Source organism: Lissotriton helveticus, chromosome 8 (genome assembly GCF_964261635.1).
Source record: "Lissotriton helveticus chromosome 8, aLisHel1.1, whole genome shotgun sequence".
Lineage (NCBI taxonomy): Eukaryota > Metazoa > Chordata > Amphibia > Caudata > Salamandridae > Lissotriton > Lissotriton helveticus.
The window spans coordinates 1377721200-1377741938 of NC_136069.1; positions in this window are offsets into that span (position 1 = coordinate 1377721200).

A 20739-nucleotide genomic window follows, 5' to 3' on the forward strand; every position below is an offset into this window, starting at 1 on the left:
ATAGTAATTTTTACCTTCCCGCTATCCAACGCTTTCCCTACTGTTGCACTCTTTGGAGTGGGAATAGTCATTTTTACCCCTACGCTATCCAACGCTTTCCCTACTGTTGCACTCACTGGAGTGGGAATAGTAATTTTTACTCACCCGCTATCCAACGCTTTCTCTACTGTTGCACTCTCTGGAGTGGGAATAGTAATTTTTACTGCTACGCTATCCAACGCTTTCCCTACTGTTTCACACTCTGGAGTTTGAATAGTAATTTTTACCCACCCGCTATCCAACGCTTTCCCTACTGTTGCACTCACTGGAATGGGAATAGTAATTTTTACCCCTACGCTATCAAACGCTTTCCCTACTGTTCCACTCACTGGAGTGGGAATAGTAATTTTTACCCATCCGCTATCCAACGCTTCCCCTACTGTTGCACTCTCTGGAGTGGGAATAGTAATTTTTACTGCTACGCTATCCAACGCTTTCCCTACTGTTTCACACTCTGGAGTTTGAATAGTAATTTTTACCCACCCGCTATCCAACGCTTTCCCTACTGTTGCACTCACTGGAGTGGGAATATTAATTTTTACCCCTACGCTATCCAACGTTTTCCCTAATGTTTCACTCTCTGGACTGGGAATAGTAATTTTTACCCACCCGCTATCCAACACTTTCCCTACTGTTGCACTCTTTGGAGTGAGAATAGTAATTTTTACCCCTATGCTATCCAACGCTTTCCTTACTGTTTCACACTCTGGAGTTGGAATAGTAATTTTTACCCACCCACTATCCAACGTTTTCCCTACTGTTTCATTTTTTGGAGTGAGAATAGTAATTTTACATTCTACGCTATCCGATATTTTAATTACTGTAGTATTTTTGGGACTTTAAATAGTAGTTTTTTTTTTATGTAATATTTTTTTATTATTTTATATAATGTAGTATTTAATAAATTTAGAATATTTAGTAGGTATATTTTATTTTTTTAATGTATTAAATAATTATATACTTTTTATTTATGTTATTATTTTTTGTGTGTAGATGTATTTGTATTTTATAGTATTCATAAATAATTTATAAGTAATTAAAATAATTATTAAAAGTTGTTATTAAGTAAGTATATATTATATATTTTATGTATATGTTTAATTAATGTTTTATTAATATATATGTATCATTTATTAATTTTAAACATTATTAAATATTTTTAACTATGTTTATTTTATTTATTAGTATTATTTACTTTATTTTACACATTTATTTTTAACTAAAATAAACGAAATTTTTAACTACGATATTTTTAACATCGATATTTTAGTTTCGATATTTTTGTACTTACCATGTTGTAGATAGGATGTCGATATACTTACCTTCAATATTGCAGCGTCGATGTTTCTGTAGGTCGATATTCTTAGAGTCGATATTCTGTCAGTGGTTCAAGGACAGGAGCCTGCTTCTCCAAGCCATTTTGTAAGCTATTGTACTCCCCTTCCCACATTAACTGTTACTGTTACATGGAGGAAACAATGAATTCTTAAATTCTTCTTTTTCGGTATTTTAGATGTAATTGGACTGCCCCCCCACCTTGTACAATGGATAGTTAACCGTCCAGGATATTCATTAAGGTTTTTCCTAATAGATGCCCTTTGCATTTTTTTACAGTTTATTCTGATTCTCTCATCGCAAGTTTGAGCAGGTGGCATTATCCGGTGACTTCCATTATACTCATTGCTTCACTGGCTTATTGTACGCAGTGGTGCTCATGGTGAGTTTATCCTCTACACTCTTCTCATTAAACTAGTATGGCTTATGATTATAAGTCTGCCTTGCTTGGGGTGTCCTTCCTCGCTCTACGCCTCTGGTATTTGGGGTACTGTCCATGTGACCAGTCATGTGCCCGTTGGGTCCCTTTTACTTAGGGCTCAAATCTCACTACGTTTTTTGTCTTGTTTTTTCAAGTACTTGGGACTGCCAACGTACCAAATTATGTATAGACACATTGTGGATTTGTTTGGATCTCGTCCTGCAGAATATTCTGATCTCATCCTATTCTTCTCTCTTTTTTTCTCTTCCTTTGTTGTTTTTCTAATGCTCTGTATATTATCACATTTCACTCTTCTCTTTTCATGACGAACTTGGCATCTGCTATGTCGATTATATCTTAAGTCATGATCATGAATTTTCAAAATAAATACAAATAAGCAATTAGGCAGTGTGATGGATCCAACCACATGTACTTTTTGGTCATCACATGTATTGTTGTGTATTACCTTTTTCTTGTTCCATTTATGTTCTTCGTATTGTACATATATGTAATTTGTGAGTATTGTACATATGATGTTTTATATATATGTGGGAATAATTGTATATGCTCAATATGTTTTAAACAATTTTTTGCTCATTTAGATTAGGTTCTGTTTTTAAATCCCATCCTTCTGTTATATATATTGGTCTTTGTCTATGTATGTCTTGTGGAATCATGGTATGTAATTTATGTAATTTCTTTTTTTTTTTTGGTAATTTCAGCCCTGACGAAGTTCCGTCAAGGAATGAAACGTGCTGTCTGTGTGATTCGCTTGGTATAATTACCGAAATAAAGAAGTGAACTCATTTGGACTAAAGAAGATTGTCTTTGTCATATCTTAATGAGTGCGCCTTCCGCCTTTTGATAAGAGTATTTGACCGGAACTGTGCCTTGGGACGACAGACACGGGAAGTGTGCTGCACCAGAAACTATATAAATTACACTTGTGTTTTGGTTGTGCTAGACCTTGGTCAGGTCGTCTTGTTCTTTTTCTTCTTGTGTTACGAAATCCTGTTTAAGCTAATCGGTATAGGAATTAGAAGGGATGAACACTGCTCTCCGTCCTATGATTTTAGGTGATAGAGGCAAGAATATTATGATTGGGATATTAGGTATACAATTCTTCATTAGTATGATATGCTTAAGTAAATAATAACACACTGCTTATATGTTTTTTTATTAGGATTCACTGGTGTTTTTAATTGAAAGAGAACAGTCTATAAATGTTGTCCTGAAGAAGGTGGCTTACAATAATATAAGGGCCATCGAAACGCGTCGACGTATTTTTGGGTGTTACATCCAAGGATCTGATTGGGTGGTGAATAGATTAAATGAATTATTGACCCCCATGAAAAATTACGACAATGAATTCTACGTGGAGTAACGAATTTATGATGTTTTTATGATTACACACTGTTGTTTGTTGTTCTCTCATTTGTATTCTTTTGCATTGTTAGTACATTTGTGTTTTTAATATTTATTTTTAATATTTTTTTATTATTGTTTATGTATTACATGAATTTGTTTACGAAAGTATTTTTAACCATTGTGTAAATTCTATATATTGTATTAAAATTTGTTTACTTTTGCATATCAGCTGTTTCTGAGTATTGTTCTACATAATTGACTGTTGGGGCCCTGGTTGATTCCTCTCTTTGTTGTGATCGGTGATACTATAGTTGTCGTGGATAAATGAGGTTGAATGAATTAGTATGGATGGTTAAAATCAAGTAACATAACTGATCCTAGGGCAGTGAAATCATTTTCCCAGGAGAAACTTGCTTTTTATTTACCTGTGGTACCCCTTCTCTTGGGTGTGGGGTCGCTCCCATTCTCTTTATTTAGACTCTCTCCCGAGGGACCTACAATGTAGCCCCTCCTTCTCTGGCTTCAAAAAAAACTTGAAACGCCATCTCCTCAACAAATACTGGAACACATGAGCAATTCTAAACTTGGTTCTAATAGTCTCTCTTTCTCGGTTCAGACCCCTTTTAACAGTTGGCTGTTTTTTGTTTGCTTCTATTGTCTAGAATGTCTTTCTTACTCTGGACTCCTAATGTGCGAATTGACCACAATCAGTAACCACCCTCATGGCCTAACTACTTTCCTTGTGTACATTTTGTGTATTTCAATCTCAAAAGGTAGAGAGTTTCCCAGGGACCAGAAAGGACTGGGTATCAACAGTTTTAACAAAAAAGAAATCCTTTCTGTGTATTAGTCTTTCTATAAGTGACCAACAGGCCTACACATATGACTCATTTGGTGTTACTTATAGGTTTAAGCAGTTTTTCAACATTAGTACGCCACACTAGAATATCATTTTTGGTTACTCTCAAAGTTTTTTTTATTTAAAATGTTTTTTTATAAAAACTTTTTTTTAAAAGAAAAACATGTATATTCACAAACTTTAGATCACACTTTAAATCATTTAAAAAGGGTGCTCTGTTACACTTATAGCTGCTATCTAACAATTCCAAGTTACGGTTTCTAGTTCAGAGTCACACCTGGTTCAAACAATATTTGTATATTCACATTAAGTAAATCAAAACAATACAATTCATTAATAATTAATAAGTCCTATTCATTGTTAAAACTTTTGTGTATTTCACCCACATTGTCTAACAATGTTTTCCCTTGTATATCTTGTGTGTGTAATTGAACCTAAGATTATTGCACGTCATATGCTCAGTGACTGGATTATTACCTTGCTCTCGAATATGTAAAGCGCTCTGATACCTTCGGGTCTAGCTAGATCTATTTAAAACCTAAAAAATAAAAACATAAATTTTTCTACTGGAGCTTACGCTGTGGGTGTTTTCAGCCAGCAGCACAAGCTCCTCTAGAAAATGAATGTTTCTGACTGCACTGTGTGCGGTCGTATCCAAATTATGAGCTCTTAATCAGGGACAATGTATGTATGCCCATATGTTATGTATGTATAACCTTTACATTGTAAATCTATGCTTTTGTTAGCATAAGATTAATTTATAAAAATGGTCCTGCTTTTAGGAGACCAGCACAACCCAGAGCAACTGTTGCCTGCGGTACTCAAATTCACAATAAAACACTTGTTACAGTTTCAGAGTCACCCTTTACTAGATCAACATGACACAGCTGCCCTCTGTCCATGCCTAGCACTTCCTGTGATGGAAACACCAGGTATGTCACAGTCTCAAATGCACCAGGAAGACTGCAGCAGTAAATCGCATATTTTTTCCTGAAAGTACTTTTTTTTATTTTATTTTTTATTTTAAAAAGTTGTATATAGCGCAAACTTGACCCAAGAGGGTATCAGAGCACTTAACATTTAGGATTGTTAAGTTAAAAGTTACATCAGTTACAAGAGCATAAAAAGGTCACCCTCAATTACACACACACAGCACACCGGGACACCTGGACCACCTCAGAGTGTGACCTCCAGTTGGTATTCATGGCCCTTCGATCAGGTTGGGATCACTGTACCAGTATTTCCTGCCCAAAGGAGGATGAGCTTCTCATTATTGCACCTCCTGTACAGTATAAAGCATGCCATGTGCCTAATGCATGTTCAATATCACCACAAGACTGTAAGGGCTGCGGCTGCTATTCCCTGCCGTTATTGTTTAATTAAACTTAAACTGTTCCTGCTTGCCACGCCTCTCTATTCTCCTTTTTGATAGTCAGAACCTGCTTATAACATTTTTTTGTTCACTTCTGTTTATTGTGGACACAGCGTTGAGCCTACAACCTCGTGTCGAGGCCGGCCACGTATAAATCAGTTTCTTTAGTTTGGCGCCAGCATGGATGGGGGAGACATTTTAACACAGCGCCATGCCTACAACCCTCCAGGAGGGGGCCGGCCGCGTGGCTTACTTATAGGCTGAGTAGGTGTGCGCTGCAAGCAGGCATGTGTCCATTTCGGTGATAGGGCGTTTGGCGGGGCAACTAGCCCAACTGTCACAAACTGCGCAACAGGGCGCAACTGTCTCGCTGAAAGTCGAGGCCCAGAGTGGCAAGTAGGAAGAAAGAAAGTAGGAAAGACAGAAAGGCCTAAGAGGAGTCAGAGAAAAGAAGAAGGGATGATGGACATGTGCAGTATGCCGATAGGGCGAGCGCAGGGGGCCGCGCGCAGGAGCAGGACCATCATCGGTGCCCGTGGTGGTCAGGCACACAGCCTAGTTGGGTCTGCAGGGACGAGTGCATCTTCAAAGAGGTGCAAAGCACGAAGTCTAGGGGGCATATGGCGTGTATATTCTATGGAGCAGAGGTGTCGCACTAGGGGTTCCCAAACTGCCTTAAAGCGTGTGTCTCGCGCTTGTAGCCGTGCCGTGAGAAGCTCCATCGCCAGGACCTGCCAGTGGCGTACAAACCAGGAAGTTACGGGTGGCTCCTCCTTTCGCTTCCAGAATAGGGCTATGAGTTGTTTGGCTGCCCCTAGCATTTGAAGTGTGCAGATCCAGTCACTGCGAGTGAGTGCTTTGAGTGTGGTAGGGCGGATGCCAAGTAGAATTGTGCGAACTTCCTCAGGTAGAGGGAAACCCAGCACCCCTTTGATGTGACTAAGCACCTCCTTCCAGAAGACGGTCAAGGTCGGGCATGACCACCATATGTGCACGAAGTCGCCAGTCGCAGAGTCGCACCTCCAGCACATCGGCGAGGAGTTGGGGAACATTTTAATAAGACGCAGAGGGGTGTAGTACCATTGGGTGAGCAGTTTGTAGGCGTTTTCCCTCTGTGGGATACTGCAATATATCTTGGGTATGTCCCTCCACAGTCTGTTCCAATGGGAGAGGTCAATGTCTGTGCCTGTCGCTGATTGCCATTGTCGTTGGTAGGGATGTGCAGGCGTCGACGCAGGGTGCTGCAAAATGAAGTATATTTGCGAAATCAGCCTCTTCAGGCCCCCTAGGGAGCGTGCCAGCTTCTCAAAGGGCGTGTATGCCCGGGTGGCCGCTCGGTACATGTCCTCCCCCACAGTCCAATGACGTAGCTGGGTGTGCTGTAAGGCAGCCGTCGGTGGTACTCCAAATTCCTCCCTACAATCCTTCCATGTTTTGGGCGAGTCCCCTATGAAGAGGTCCCCAATCACTCTGCAGTCCCCTTTTATCCACTTGTCGAACGCCCGGGTCCGATGGGCCGGGGGGAACTGTGGATTCTCGGCAATCGGTGTGTGTGGAGACGGGAACGTGGTAAGACCCCTAGACACAGCTACTCTATCCCAGATGTCCAGGACCGTTTACGTGGGAACCGCAAGGTACGCGCTTTTGGAGCGTGCTGTTCGCGGGAGCCAGGGCAAGTCCCATATGGTGCGTCCTGTGACCGCCCTGTCCATATGGAACCAGTGCTTGTCGCTTTCGCGCGAGCCCCATTCCACCACGAATCGGAGGTGTGCTGCCCAGTAGTAATGTACCAGGTTGGGGCATGCCAGTCTGCCTCTATCTCTGGGTTCCATAAGGACCTTCTGCGAAAAGCGGGGGCGTTTCCCACCCCAGATAAAGGACGTGATTTCGCGTTGGAGGCTCCGTATGCAGTGGAGCGGAATAGGGGTGGGTAGGCATTGAAATACATATAGGATCCTAGGGAGGATCGACATCTTCACCGCCTTGAGACGTCCCAGCCAGGATATCATCAGGGGCCTCCACTTCCGGAGATCCTCCAACACCGCTCTCCGGCATTCAGTCCAGTTTACAGAAGACCAGGAGCCTAATTGGGGAGTGAGGTCAAGGCCCAAATACCGGATGTGGTTTTCCGCCCATCGGTAAGGTGCAGCCTCCTGCAGGGATGGGAGCTCCTCAGCAGATACAGTGAGGTTAAGCACCCAGGATTTGGTGTGATTTATTTTCAGGCCCAAGGCCTGCTCGTATAGGCAGAGCACCTCATGAGCGCCAGTAGGGATTCGCGAGGATGCGTTAGGGTGAGGATCAGGTCATCCGCAAACAGCGCCACCCTGTTATCTCTTCCCCCGTGTGGTATGCCCTGTATTCTTGGGTCGCGCCTAATCAGCGCCGCGAGCGGCTCTACTGCGAGGGCGAACAGGAGCGGCGATAGCGGGCACCCCTGCCTCGTACCTCTATGTATCGTCAGCGGCGATGTCAATTGTCCATTAACCCTGATTCTGGCTCGCGGCCCTAGATACGGGGCCATGATCCGCGCTATCATTTTGAGGCCCAGACCCAGTTTCTGGAGGACCTCCCTCAAGAAGACCCAGTCCACCCGGTCAAATGCCTTCTCCGCGTCTAGCGAGAGGAGACAGGCTGGAATGTCCCAGTGCCCCACCTTACCCACCAGGTGTGCCAATCTGCGTACATTGTCAGCACCCTGTCGACCATGGATGAACCCCACCTGGTCCGGGTTTACCAATCCTGGCATGTGAGGGTCGAGTCGCTTCGCCAGTATTTTAGTGTAGATCTTCAGGTCGGTGTTCAGGAGGGCGATCGGGCGGTCCGAGGCACATTGCGCTGGATCTTTCCCCGGCTTTGGTATCAAGGCTATCTCCGCCAGACCCATATCAGGGGATGGACCGGACATGTCAGAGAAGGATTGAAACAGTCTCAACAGGTGGGGACGAAGCTGGGTCTGAAAGAGTCGGTAGAAGGTCAGCGGTAAGCCATCTGGCCCTGGGGTTTTCCCCACAGGGAGGTCCCTCAGTGCCGCAGAGATCTCGTCCTCCAATATGGGCCCTTCCAGCTCCAGCACACACGCTGGTGTTAGCGGAGTCCCCTCGTAGTCGTCGAGGACAGCCCTCCGAGCCTCCGCCGACGTAGGCTCCTCCGCGTATAGGGAGGTATAATAGGCTGCAAAGGTATCCAGTTTAGCTCTTTCCGTAACGGCACAAGTGCCGTCCTGGCGTTGTATCATTGCGACGTGGGCTTTAGCCGTCTTCGCCCTCAGCCGTCCCGCCAGAAGGCGTCCTACTTTGTCCCCCCCCCTCGTAATATTTCAGTTTTAGTGCCAGCAAGGAGTGTTCCGCCTTGTTAGTGCGTAGGAGGCGGAGTTGTCCCCTAAGGTTCGCCAGCTTTCTCCTGGACGCCAGGGAGGGCCGGTCTCTATCCTGTCCCTCCGCCTGCTTGATCTCAACCGCCAAGTCAGCCTCCAGTTTGTGAGCTGCCCGTCATCACGCTATCGCCAGCGAGGTGATGTGACCTCGGATGGTGGCCTTAAAGGCATCCCATACTGTCGGGAATGGGGTCTCCGGGATGTCGTTGAGGGCGAAATACGAGTCTATGGCTTCGCGGATACTGTTGACATCCTCCGGATCTCAAAGGATGCTCGGAGGGAGGACCCATCGCCGCTCCCGAGGGGCGCGTGCTAGTGGATCTTGCAGAAGCATCTCCACGTGCGCGTGGTCAGATAGTGAGATGTCTGATATGGTAACCTTCAGCGTGTCCCGGGTCAGGTCAGGAGAGGTAAAGAGGTGGTCAATGCGCGAGTAAGTTCTGTGGGAGTGTGAGTAGAAAGTGTAGTCTCGGATTCCTGGGTTATGATAGCGCCATGCATCAACAAGCCCCAGGTCAGTGATCTGCCCTCTTAACGCGGCCGACATCGCGCCCGTGCCGCTAAATGCGCCGTCGCCGCGATCTATGTCTGGGTCCCACACTAAGTTGAAATCCCCTCCCAGTGTTGTGCGCAGTCCGCCGGTCTGAAAATGTTCCCGCAGAAGTGACTGGAGGTATTTATCTTGCGACTGGTTAGGTGCATATACATTGCCAAGGGTGAATTGCATGCCTCCCACCTGCACCGTGGCCCGAAGGAAGCGTCCGTCTCCACTCTTATAGGGTTTTATGGATCCCTGCTTGAAGCCAGTTCTGCACAATATCGCCACCCCCGCAGTTTTAGTGTCAGCCGATGCCCAGAATTGTGTGGGGTATCTGGGGTGTGCCATACGTCTAGTGTCCCCCCGCAAGAGATGGGTCTCCTGAAGAAAGATGATGTCAGGGGAATGGTGGAGAAGATAGCGCCATACCTGAGTTTGCTTGTTGGGGGAGTTGAGTCCTTTGACATTAAGTGTCAGGACCTTTAGGGGAGCGGGGACATTTACCGCCATGATACGAAGGGGTTAAAAGCCGCTTCATCACCCTGTGTCTTCCACCACGTGGGACAGAGGGGAGTGGCCGTTCCCACCCCCCGCAGTCGCGCAGGCACCCGTGGTGGCTGTCGGGTCGCCGCATTGCACAAAGAGAGAAGGGGCCAAGTGAGAGGAAAACTCAGATGAGAAGTAGGAAAGATAGAACAAGTAGGGAAAGAGAAAGTACACAGAAAATAGATAACCACAATAGGCCAACAGGGCCGTAGTAGAATGTCCCAAGTTCCGGGCATCCGCTACCCTAGGGTTTGGATGATCTCAGGAATGTCACTTCCTTTGGGACAAGTTGGGGGGTGTATTGCCAAAGGTGTGAGTCTCAATTATCCCGAGGCCCGTCTACCCCACTGCCCGGTATGGATTCGAGGGGTAGGTGGTACAAGCTAATCTCAAGGTGAGTGTGTCATGTCTGCCATGACAGAGAGATTGGATCCCCGCAGCATGGAGTTCACTCCTAAGTCGCATGGCCGCCGGGTCCGGCCCCAATCACCTCCTGAGGGGTAGTGGCTCCAATCACCGGCCCGTCTGGGCCGCCTCCATTGGTCGGTTACCCCCCTGTAGAGATACGGCGGGCTCAGGTCCAGGCATGTGTTTCCCCCGCATTGCCGAGGTGCGTGGATTCATGCGGGCTGCAAAAGTGCAGGTGTCTTCCTATCGCCCTTCAGTGGGCGCACGATCACCAAGGCTTCTATCCCTGCATAGGGGTTTGCAGCAGCGTTCTCCTCAGCAATCGTTGATCATCTAAGTGTGGGGGCTGGACAACTGGGGGTCATGGAGTATGAGGTTTCGAGGGGTGCTCCTCGCGGTCGTTCTCAAGGGAGCGAATGTGGTCTATGATGTCTTGCTTGACCTGGGATGTGGAGCAGGCATCTTTCGGGGGCGTCCGGCGATGCCGGGTCACCGTGGTCCAGTCCGGTCGAGCCGGGGATCTCTCCTGGCGCTTGGCGCGGGATGGGCTTCGCTCGGGGGATTCCGAGATTCCAATCAGCTGCGCCGCCTCATTGTAGGAGCGGATTACTCTGCGCTTGCCATCCCAGCAAAAGATGAGGGCAAAGGGGTGTCCCCACTGGTAGGGGATGTCGAGAGTCCGTAATTTTTCTGTCACAGGGCGGAAGACTCTCCTTCTATGCAGCGTGTTGGGGGCCAGATCTTGGAAGATTTGAATCTTGTTCCCTTCGAATCGTAGGTCTTGCTTGTCCCTTGCTGCTTCCAGTATGGCCTCCTTCTCCGTGAAGTAGTGTAGTCGGGTTATTATATCCGGGAGAAGGCCCATCTTGCCTCCCGCGCTGAAGATTCGATGTGCGCGGTCCAGAAGCGGCAGGGAGGCCCCTTCGCCGCCTCGCACCTCATGCAGGAGCTGAGCCGTATAAGCCATGATGTCAGTCCCTTCTTTCCCGAGTGGTACGCCGCGGATGCGGAGGTTGTTGCGGCGCCCCCTATTCTCAAGGTCCTCCTGTTTGACCTGGATCTCAATGTTTTGCTCCTCCAGAACCGCCACCCTCTGCCACAACTGCTCGAGATTGTCAGTGCGTGTGTCGACAATTTTTTCAAGTCCATCAACCCTGTCCCCCAGCTCTGTGACTTCTTTGCGCATCTCTTTGACGCATGTATGCACCTCCGACCGCAAGGAGCCTATTTCCGATTTCAAGTCCGCCATGAAAGAGGACATGAAGGCCTGGGTCACCGGGGGGGAGTCAGTGACGGGCGGCGGCATCTCTTCAGTCGGTGCTGACGCTCCTGCTTTGCCCCACATGGCGACCACCGACGTGCCTTTGGACGTCGTCGCCGGGTCCGTCCTGTCCCCCCCTCTGCCTCGGGTCATTATCAGCTTAGGGCGCGGTGTCCAGTCACCTGTTATGTGACCCTCGCCGCGGGCACGGTTCCTCGATGGCGTTGCCGGGGCGTGGGGATAGTGCGGAGCACCACCAGTCTTCCACTCCCCGCTCAAGCACTTCCCCACGCGCAAACGCGCTCTCTGCCCACAAGACGGGATTCAGGCCTGGGACCTCCAGGTATCACTATCGCGCAGGAGATCCGCTGCACAGGTCGGCCCCCTCCTCAAGCCCCGGGTGTCACACCTCTCGTCCCCCAGGAAATTGCATCACCGCTCAGGAGTGGCGCTGGTCACTCCGGGTCTCCACAGTCAGTGCAGGGGTACTCACGCGCCGTCGTAGCTCCGGTCCCTTGCTCCAGATCAGTTAGCTCGGTACTGGGGATGCAGATGCCAGTGGGTGTAGCAGCCAGAGGGGCCAAGGCGGCGGTCAGGGTCCGATCCCAATGAGTCAAGATGGCGGGCGGCGTGCGCAGTAATCCCAGCCTTGGTCCAGTGGCGCCGGGTAGCAGCGGCGCACCAGTCCGCAGATAGGGGAAAGAAGAGCTCCGATGGGGGGGATTTCGGTGGGCACCCCTGCAGCAGCTCCCGGTCCCACAGTAATGTCCCCGGGCAGGGGCCCAGCCGGCTGCGCCCCCGCGCCAAGTGCGGCTCTGTGTCCCCGCCAAAGCCGGGTCCTCCCCCAGGAATTGCGGCCAAGCACACACCGCACTCCTGTCTAGGAACCGCCTCAGCGCCGTCAGCTCCGTCCGCTCTGATCACTGGGTCCTCAGCACGCAATCAGCAGCCGCAGGTCACCCTTTCAGTGTCGGAACCCTCAGCTCTGCGTGCCCCCCTGGGAGTAGGCAAGGCCCAGTCGCCGGCCGTCCGACGCGTCGAGGAAACGGCGGCCACACACCGGCCTCAGCTCCTTCAGACCCCTGCTCGCCCCCAGCTGAGCCGCCTGCACAGGATCAAAGGGTTTCGCTTCTCTTGCAGGATGGGCCGGGGGGAGGGTGCCTTGTACGATGCGCTTGGTGTGCTAGGCGCAGCACTGGAGGCTATCGCGGACCCTAGGAGTCGCCGCCATCTTGGGGTCAGGCAAGTCGGGCCGCCTCCGGCCTGCAGCGGCAGCTTTCGCTAGGGAGTCCCACCTCCCTGACAAGTTGAGGCATTGGTGGGGTGTTCCTCTCGTCCTCGCAGTCTTGCAGGAGGCGCTCGCTGGTGTGAGGGGTTGGACGCAGCTCTCGGCGTCAGGCGAAGTTGCGGTGACAGGGCGGCGCCATCTTAGGTCCCGGGCAATGCCTGAGCGCGCTCTGCAAGGGACTAAGGAATGGTTGCTTGCAGGCATCTATAGGCTCCAAACCGGCAACCGGAGGGCACCGCATGGAGCGAGGCGGCACAGCACGGCTTCCGATCACTGTACAGCGAGGAATCACCCTCAGAGGCGCAACCACCCGGGAGCCGGTCCCCAGTCACAGGGCCAAGATGGCGGGCGGGTCCCCCGGCGGCAAGGCGTCCAGGCCCTCCGAGCTGCACCTCCCGGTCTCCCCCGCCGGATCCGCCTCTCCGGTGGCAGCCGCGTGTTCCAGGCACCAGCAGCTGTGGAGGTACCCCTTTTGTAGCCCCCGAGTATTGCTTTTAATAGCTATTGCAGGCAACGGGGCGACGGAGCTCGCCCGTGACACGTCCTCTCACATTGCTGTCTTGGCCACGCCCCCTTATAACATTTTTAATGGGCATTTACTGTCAAGACTTACAAGTCTGTACTTACATATTCACGGATGAGCCCCTTACACTTCTCACCAGGCTTGCCATAAATAATTTTAAACGTAAGTGTAGTGTCTCTCTGTGAAGGAAGAATGTACTGTCGAACAGGGTTGGTCCTTCATTATGGCAATTTTGACCAGCTGCCTCTGGTACCACCTGCATGAGTCTGCAGATTGCCCAAATGTCGAATATAAATCCAAAACGTGTGGGGATTTGTTATTTGTTATGCTGTGGAGCAGAGTTCTTGCAGCTTTTGCTTCAATTTCAAGCTTTGAATACATATGTGGTTTTCCATTTACGATTACCCAAGAGAGCTGCGCCACGTGCAAATATCAGATGAGTGACAAGAAAAATAGTCTATTAAAAATATCGGTCACTCCTTTATTTCAATTTCGAAGGCAAATAGCACAATTTAACAGAAGACAGAGTTTGCAGTTGTTTTGCATAATTTTGCTTTATTACAGGTCAGTTTTCAGCAATCATACCCAGTAATTGCACTACCCACGTTAAAGAGAGCAGAAAAGATGAGGTTTTTAGCATTCTGTTGATTTCACAGCTTGGTGTAGCTTGATGTAGTGTGATTTCACAAATGTAGTTCCCTTTAATCCTCCCCTGCCAAATAACATTTTAAACGGTATTTATGCACAAGGTGATACATTTCCTGACATATCCCTAAATATACTGTCCAGCAGTTCATTAATGACCAGGGCAAGGAGTTCCGATGAATGACAGCCGGTCAGATCGCCTCCTAATGCTCCTTTTCCAAATGTATTAAATGTCCCAGATTTTTCATTCTTGGAAGGCGGAACCGCTGTCATTTTCAAAAGAAAGGGAAACGCCCTTTCTGAAATGAGTGTAAAATAAGTTTAAAGGTCTGAGAAAATCCATTGGATTAAGTATCAGCCCCCCTTGCCATCTATTTGAATAAATTCCACAATACTGAGGTTTGGGCAGGCTGGCCTGGGAACTGATGCTTTCCTATCCCTTTCATAATTACATTCTGCAGGCATTTTTGTATCTTGGATTTTTTGCTTCCTGACATTGCGCTCAGTTCTAGGGAATCTACATATAAATTGCTGCACAGTGTCAAATTTGACACGGCCAAATATGTTTTCTAAGCTGATGATACAAACCGGAAGAGGAACAATGAAAAGTCTGTCAAATATAATATTTATATGACCTGAATATCTGCAGGCTCAAACACCTAGGTCATACTTTTGCCAAATTGTTCACAAACTCAAAACACACTGAAACGTTTAGCTCTCTGTAGCCCATTAAACATTTATTTAGTAACTCCATGTGCAGCATACGGGAGAGTGGAGTAAATACACAAGTACCTAAACCACGTATCCTTCAGTAGGTCATTTAAAAACTGTTTTGTTAATTAAAGGCACGACGAAAGTTCAGCTACAACTATTGATAGCCTATATATACATCATCATGGGTATTTCGTTTCAAGTTAATGCAATACCATAACATTTCTGAGCTGTTCCCTGGCCCGCCCCTGGAGAATTGTTCCACTCATGCAGATCTCGCAGGACTGGACGGTTGTTTTTCCTGGATTCTACCAAGGGACCTCCAGCAGCAGTGATTTACTGCTTGAAAAGTCTCCCAGAGAGTTCACATGAGACCCTGAAAAGAAAATTCATACCGTGCACATGGGTCTCAACCAGTTTACAAGGGCAATCCAATAATCAGGTGTGCCCTAAGGAATTATAAGACATATGCTTTGCTTCGAAAAAAATATTTACAGTTCCTCTACGTTTTCGCATCTATCTGAGCAGACTGAAAAAGTTTCGTCAAAGTGATCTTAAATAATATACAGCAGCGTGCCATTTAAGGTCGCCTGTAACGTGATAATCTCTAAATTGGGGATATTTCTGAGAACATAGTAAGGGACTATCTACAAGTTATAATCAACATCACATGAACAAGTTTCGAATTCCTCCTGTCCGAGTTGCCATTTTTGTTAACATAAAAAAGAATAATTTAAAAACAAAACTTTACAAAACCACCAAAAAAAAATATAAATACAAATAGGCTCCTTTTGGAACCACCTTTTACAGATAAAAAAAGAGAAAGTATGTATGCATGTTGGAATGAGTGTATGACGGGTGTATGGATGATTGAATGAGTGCATGACTGATTAATGGATGTTACAATTAGTGCAGGAGTGGTGCCTGGGTGAATCTCTGAGTGCATGGGTAGTACTGCCTGGGTAATTGTATGACTGCATGGGTTATACCTGGATGATTGGATGAGTGCAGAGGAACTGGCTGGGTAATTAGATAAGTGCAGTGCCTGGATTATTGCATGACTGCATGGGTAGTGCCTGAGTGAATGGATGACTGCAAGTGCAGTACCAAGTTGACTGTGTTAGTGTATGAGTACTGCCAGGGTGATTGGTTGAGTGCATGGGCAGTGCCAGGGTGATTTCATTACTGCATGGTTCGTGCCTGGGTGAATGGTTGAGTGCAAGGGTAGTGCATGGGTGATTGGATCTATGTATGGGTAGTGTCTGGGTGATTTCATCAGTGCATGGTAGTGCCTCGGTGATTAGATAAGTGCATGGGTAGTGGCTAGCTGACTGGATGAGTGAATGGGTAGTGCTTGGGTGATTACATGAGTACAGGGGTAGTGCCAGGGTGACTGGATGAGTGTATGGGTAGTGCCTGGGTGATTGAATGAGTGCATATGTAGTGCTTGGGTGATTCAGTGAGTGCACGAGTAGTGCATAGGGGATTGGATAAATGTGTGGGTAGTAGCTGGATGATTGGATGAGTGTATGGGTAGTGCCTGGGAGAGTCCATGTTTGCATGGATGATTGCATCAGTGCAAGTGCAGTGCCTGCATAATTGGATGAGTGCAAGTGCAGTGCCAGGGTGAATGAATGATTGCACATGCTGTGCCTGGATAATTGGATGAATGTGAGTGCAGTGCCTGGGTGAATAAATAAGTGCAAGTGTAGTGCCTGGGTGTTTGGATGAGTGCATGATTAGTGTCTGGGTATTTGGATACATGCATGGTTTGTGCCAGGAGGATTGTGTGAGTGCCTTGGTACTGTCTGGGTGATTTATTGAGTGAAAGTGTAGTGCCTGGGTGAATGGATGACTACAACTGTAGTGCCTGGGTGAGTGGTTGTGTGCATGGATAGTGCCAGTGTGATTGTATGAGTGCAAGTGCAGTACCTGGCTGATTGCATGACTGCATTGGTAGTGCCTGAGTGAATGGATATGTGCAAGGGCTAGTGCAGTGCCTGGGTGAATGAATGAGTACAAGTGCAGTGCCTGGGTGGATTAATGACTGCATGTGTGGTGCCTGAGTGATTGTATGAGTGTAAGTATAGAGCCTGGATGGTTGCATGAGTGCAAGTACAGGGCAGTGCCTGGATGAACATATGAGTGCAAGAGTAGTGCCTGGGTGAATGGATGAGTGTAAGTGTAGAGCCTGAGTGATTGAATTAGTGCAAGTACAGTGCCTGGGTGAACACATGAGTGCAAGTACAATGCTTGGATGATTGCATGACTGCATGGATACTTCTTGAGTGAATGGATGACTCCATGGGTAATACTTAGGTGATTTAATGACTGCACAGGTAGTGCCTCAGTCATTGTATGAGTGTAAGTGTAGAGCCTGGATGATTGCATAAGTGCAAGTACAGTGCATGGATAATGGGATGACCGCAAGTGCAGTGCCTGGGTGAACATATGAGTGCAAGAGTAGTGCCTGGGTGAATGGATGACTGTAAGTGTAGAGCCTGAGTGAATGCATGAGTGAAAGTGCAGTGCCTGGGTGAATGAATGAGTGCAAGTCCAGTGCTTGGGTGATTGCATGACTGCATGGGTGCAGCTTGAGTAAATGGATGACTTTATTGGTACTGCCTGGATGATTGCATGACTGCAAGTGTAGTGCCTGGGTGAATGGAGTGGTGGAAGTGCAGTGCCTAGATGAATATAAGAGTGCAAATGTAGTACCTAGGTGATTCCATAACTACATTAGTAGTGCCTGAGTGAAGGCAAGACTCCATGAGTACTGCATGAGTGATTGGATGAGTGCCCGAGTAGTGGCTTGGACTTTGGATGACTGCAAGTACACTACCTCAGTGATTGGATGACTGTCTAGTTAGTGACTTGATTAATCCATCACCAGATTAGTGATTTGACACACGTAATATATACCAACCACTGTGAAAAAGATGACTGTCTAGTTAGTGACTTGATTAATCCATCACCAGATTAGTGATTTGACACACGTAATATATACCAATCTCCAACCACTGTGAAAAAATATAAACAGAGAAAAATGTGTTAGAATTTAACTTTGAACACTAAGCAACAAAAACAACACCCAACATTTTATCTCTGAAGCTGTAATTCATCATTGAAAAATCTTTTCACATTTTTATTTACTGTTTTCAGCTTTCATACTTCTTCACTTTATACAGTGTCCTGTATGAGGCATCATCATCAAACAGTTGGGGAAAAAACTATCAATGGATTGTAAAAAAACAAACAAATGTGCATAGTACCTCTTTACAAATATGTCATACTGTGCACTTCACTCAATACATGTTTTTTAATGCTGGCTTGCTGATAGGTTACTATCTCAATTAAAGCAACTATATGTTAAAACTGTTTCTGATATTTTTAAATCTGGTACAAAATGTCCAACAACTATGAAGCAGTCTTCATTTTTGGATATCTTTTTGGAAACATCATCCCTGTTAGGCAAAATGATGTCTAAAATGTTCTTCGTCCCTGTACGAAAACATAACACACAGTGCTACGCAGAAGTTCCTGAAGCAGAAATAAAAGAGTGGCAAAGAGACTTTTTAGATGCAACTTAAGGCTTCTAGTATTATAGTATCTCCATTTAGTTTTTAACTGTAGTAACAGAATGTAGTCCTCAAATGTTTTGTCAATTACTTCCCCACAGTTAAAGAGAGTCTTTCATTCCTAACAACTTGTTGTAGACAATAACCCTAATAGGCTGAATAATGTCTGAGAAAGACATAGGGCCAGATGCACGACCATTCCAAATTACGACTTGAAATTTGCACTCAATTGCGAGTCGCAAATTGGGATGTGCAACAGTGTCAGAGACACTGATTGCGATTCCGATTGGGGTTGCAAAATGTGAGGCTCATGAATGTTAATGAGCCACTCGCAATTTGTAACCCCTTTGGAAATGGCTGGCCCTTCCAGGGATGGTGGCCTGCTGGGCTCAGCAGACCTCCATGTCTGGGACTGATTGTCATTAAAGCAGTTTGTTTCTAAAATGCAGCCCATTTTCGTTAAAGGAAAACAGGCTGCATTTAGAAAAAAACAAGGAAACAATTTTGTTAAATTTTTTAAGGGCAGGTAGTGGTCCCTGTGACCACTGCCTGCCCTTAAAAAATATTTGTAGAGCCAGTCACAAAGTGGAAGGAGTCACCTGGAGACCCCTTCCTATTTCTGACTACATTACCACCCTCTTCAAGAGGACGGTAAATTGCAAGTGTTTGCGACTGCAATTTCAGTTGCAAAACATTCATACATGGCTAGAGACTCGCTATTAGGAAAAGAACCCCCCCTTCCTAATAGCTAGTCGCAAAACATTATTTTGCGGGTTGCAATTTTTTGCGAGTCACAAAATAGTGTTTATACATGGCCATGTAGGTTCTTGCATGCGCAAATAGGTCGCGAACCCATTTGAACACGCAAAAACTGGTCATACATCTGGCCCATAGTCCATATATATGTCAACACACTACCACATTTTCTAATCCTAAAGTCTCCTTACAACTTTGGTGCTAGAAATAGCTTTCATGAGTTTGGTAATTTGGTAGTCTTGATTTGAATGTCACGTGTATGTCATTGCACTCTGCCCATCCTGTTTGACATCTTAAATATATTGCGTAGTGTCCAAAGCTTATATTAACATCTTAATGAAATATGATTGCTATAGTTGTGAAAGTTCTTCATGAAATGGAAATTTGTCTAGCTACAAAGTTTGAAATTTCAGTTCCTACTTTAGTACCACTCTGCTTCATTATAGCATGACTATGACACATTTTCCATACCATTGTCGAAAAAACATTGACCTAAGTTCTGATCTGCAGTTTGGAAAGGTCGTATCTTGATGGGTGCTTTTAGTTACATTTTCAAAGGGCACAGCTATAAAATCTGGTAATGTCAAGTTGAGAAATTGTTCTGAATTGATTTCAGTGCTTGATGCAAATTGACAAACTTCACAGTTAAGGTTCCCTGTATAAGTTAAACCAAAGAATTCATTGATATTCACATCTTCTTCTTCTAATAGTCCTAGCATTACCATTAAAAATTCTTACTGATCCAGTACAGTCATCTGTAAGTTTTCTTATTCCAATAGCAGAATGTATAATGCTTCTGTCACTTCTTAATGCTTCAAGTAAACAACATAGTTGTGAAGACATTCTTTCATCTACCTTTTCTTTCATAGCATTTAAAAAATGAGGCAAATGGTATAGTCCATTTAACACTAGATTTGCATAACACTTCACTCCAGATTAATTATCAAAGTGATAGCCTTCTATTTCCTCATTGTGTAGTAGTTTTATTTTCTTAGGTCCTCGTTGTTTTTCTTTTTGTTTATCTTTCTGTTCATCTCGGATAGACGGCTTTGATATTTTCAACTTTGGACATATTATCGGCCTTTCAAACACAGAATACTGGCCTAAATGAGGAGCATATTGAGCTCTTAACCGATTATACTCCCTTACACAGCTCACATCAGAACTTAATTTCTCCTCATCAAACTCAATCAAAAATAAACCAGACAAAATTCAAATTCATGACAAAGCTACATATGGCATTCCTTCTTTTAATACACTACTACCAATATTAACAAGAGCGTTATCTACATTTAAATCTTGTGGTTTGTAGATAGTTACTGCATACCCTAAAGACACTGTGGGAACTGATTTTGCTGAACATACAAATCTTTCATGAGTAGGAAACGTACAACACATCTAACAATCTGCTTAACTTCACCAACATCATCATATTTTATAGCTAACTATTCCATTCAATTTCTTTTTGGATAATTAATACATTTCATAACTTTACCCATTGCTCCATTTACTAGCCCTTCTTCAACATTTAAAATATGACTTAACATTACACAACAATTTTTACAGATACATAACTGTTTTTCTAATCCTGCAGTTTTTGACACAGACTTTTCTAAACTATTCAATTTTGATTGCATTTTTTCTGTTAGTAGCACTGCAACTTCTTAATGTTCCATTTTATCATTTGCTCTAATTTTGATTATCTCTTCTTTTTC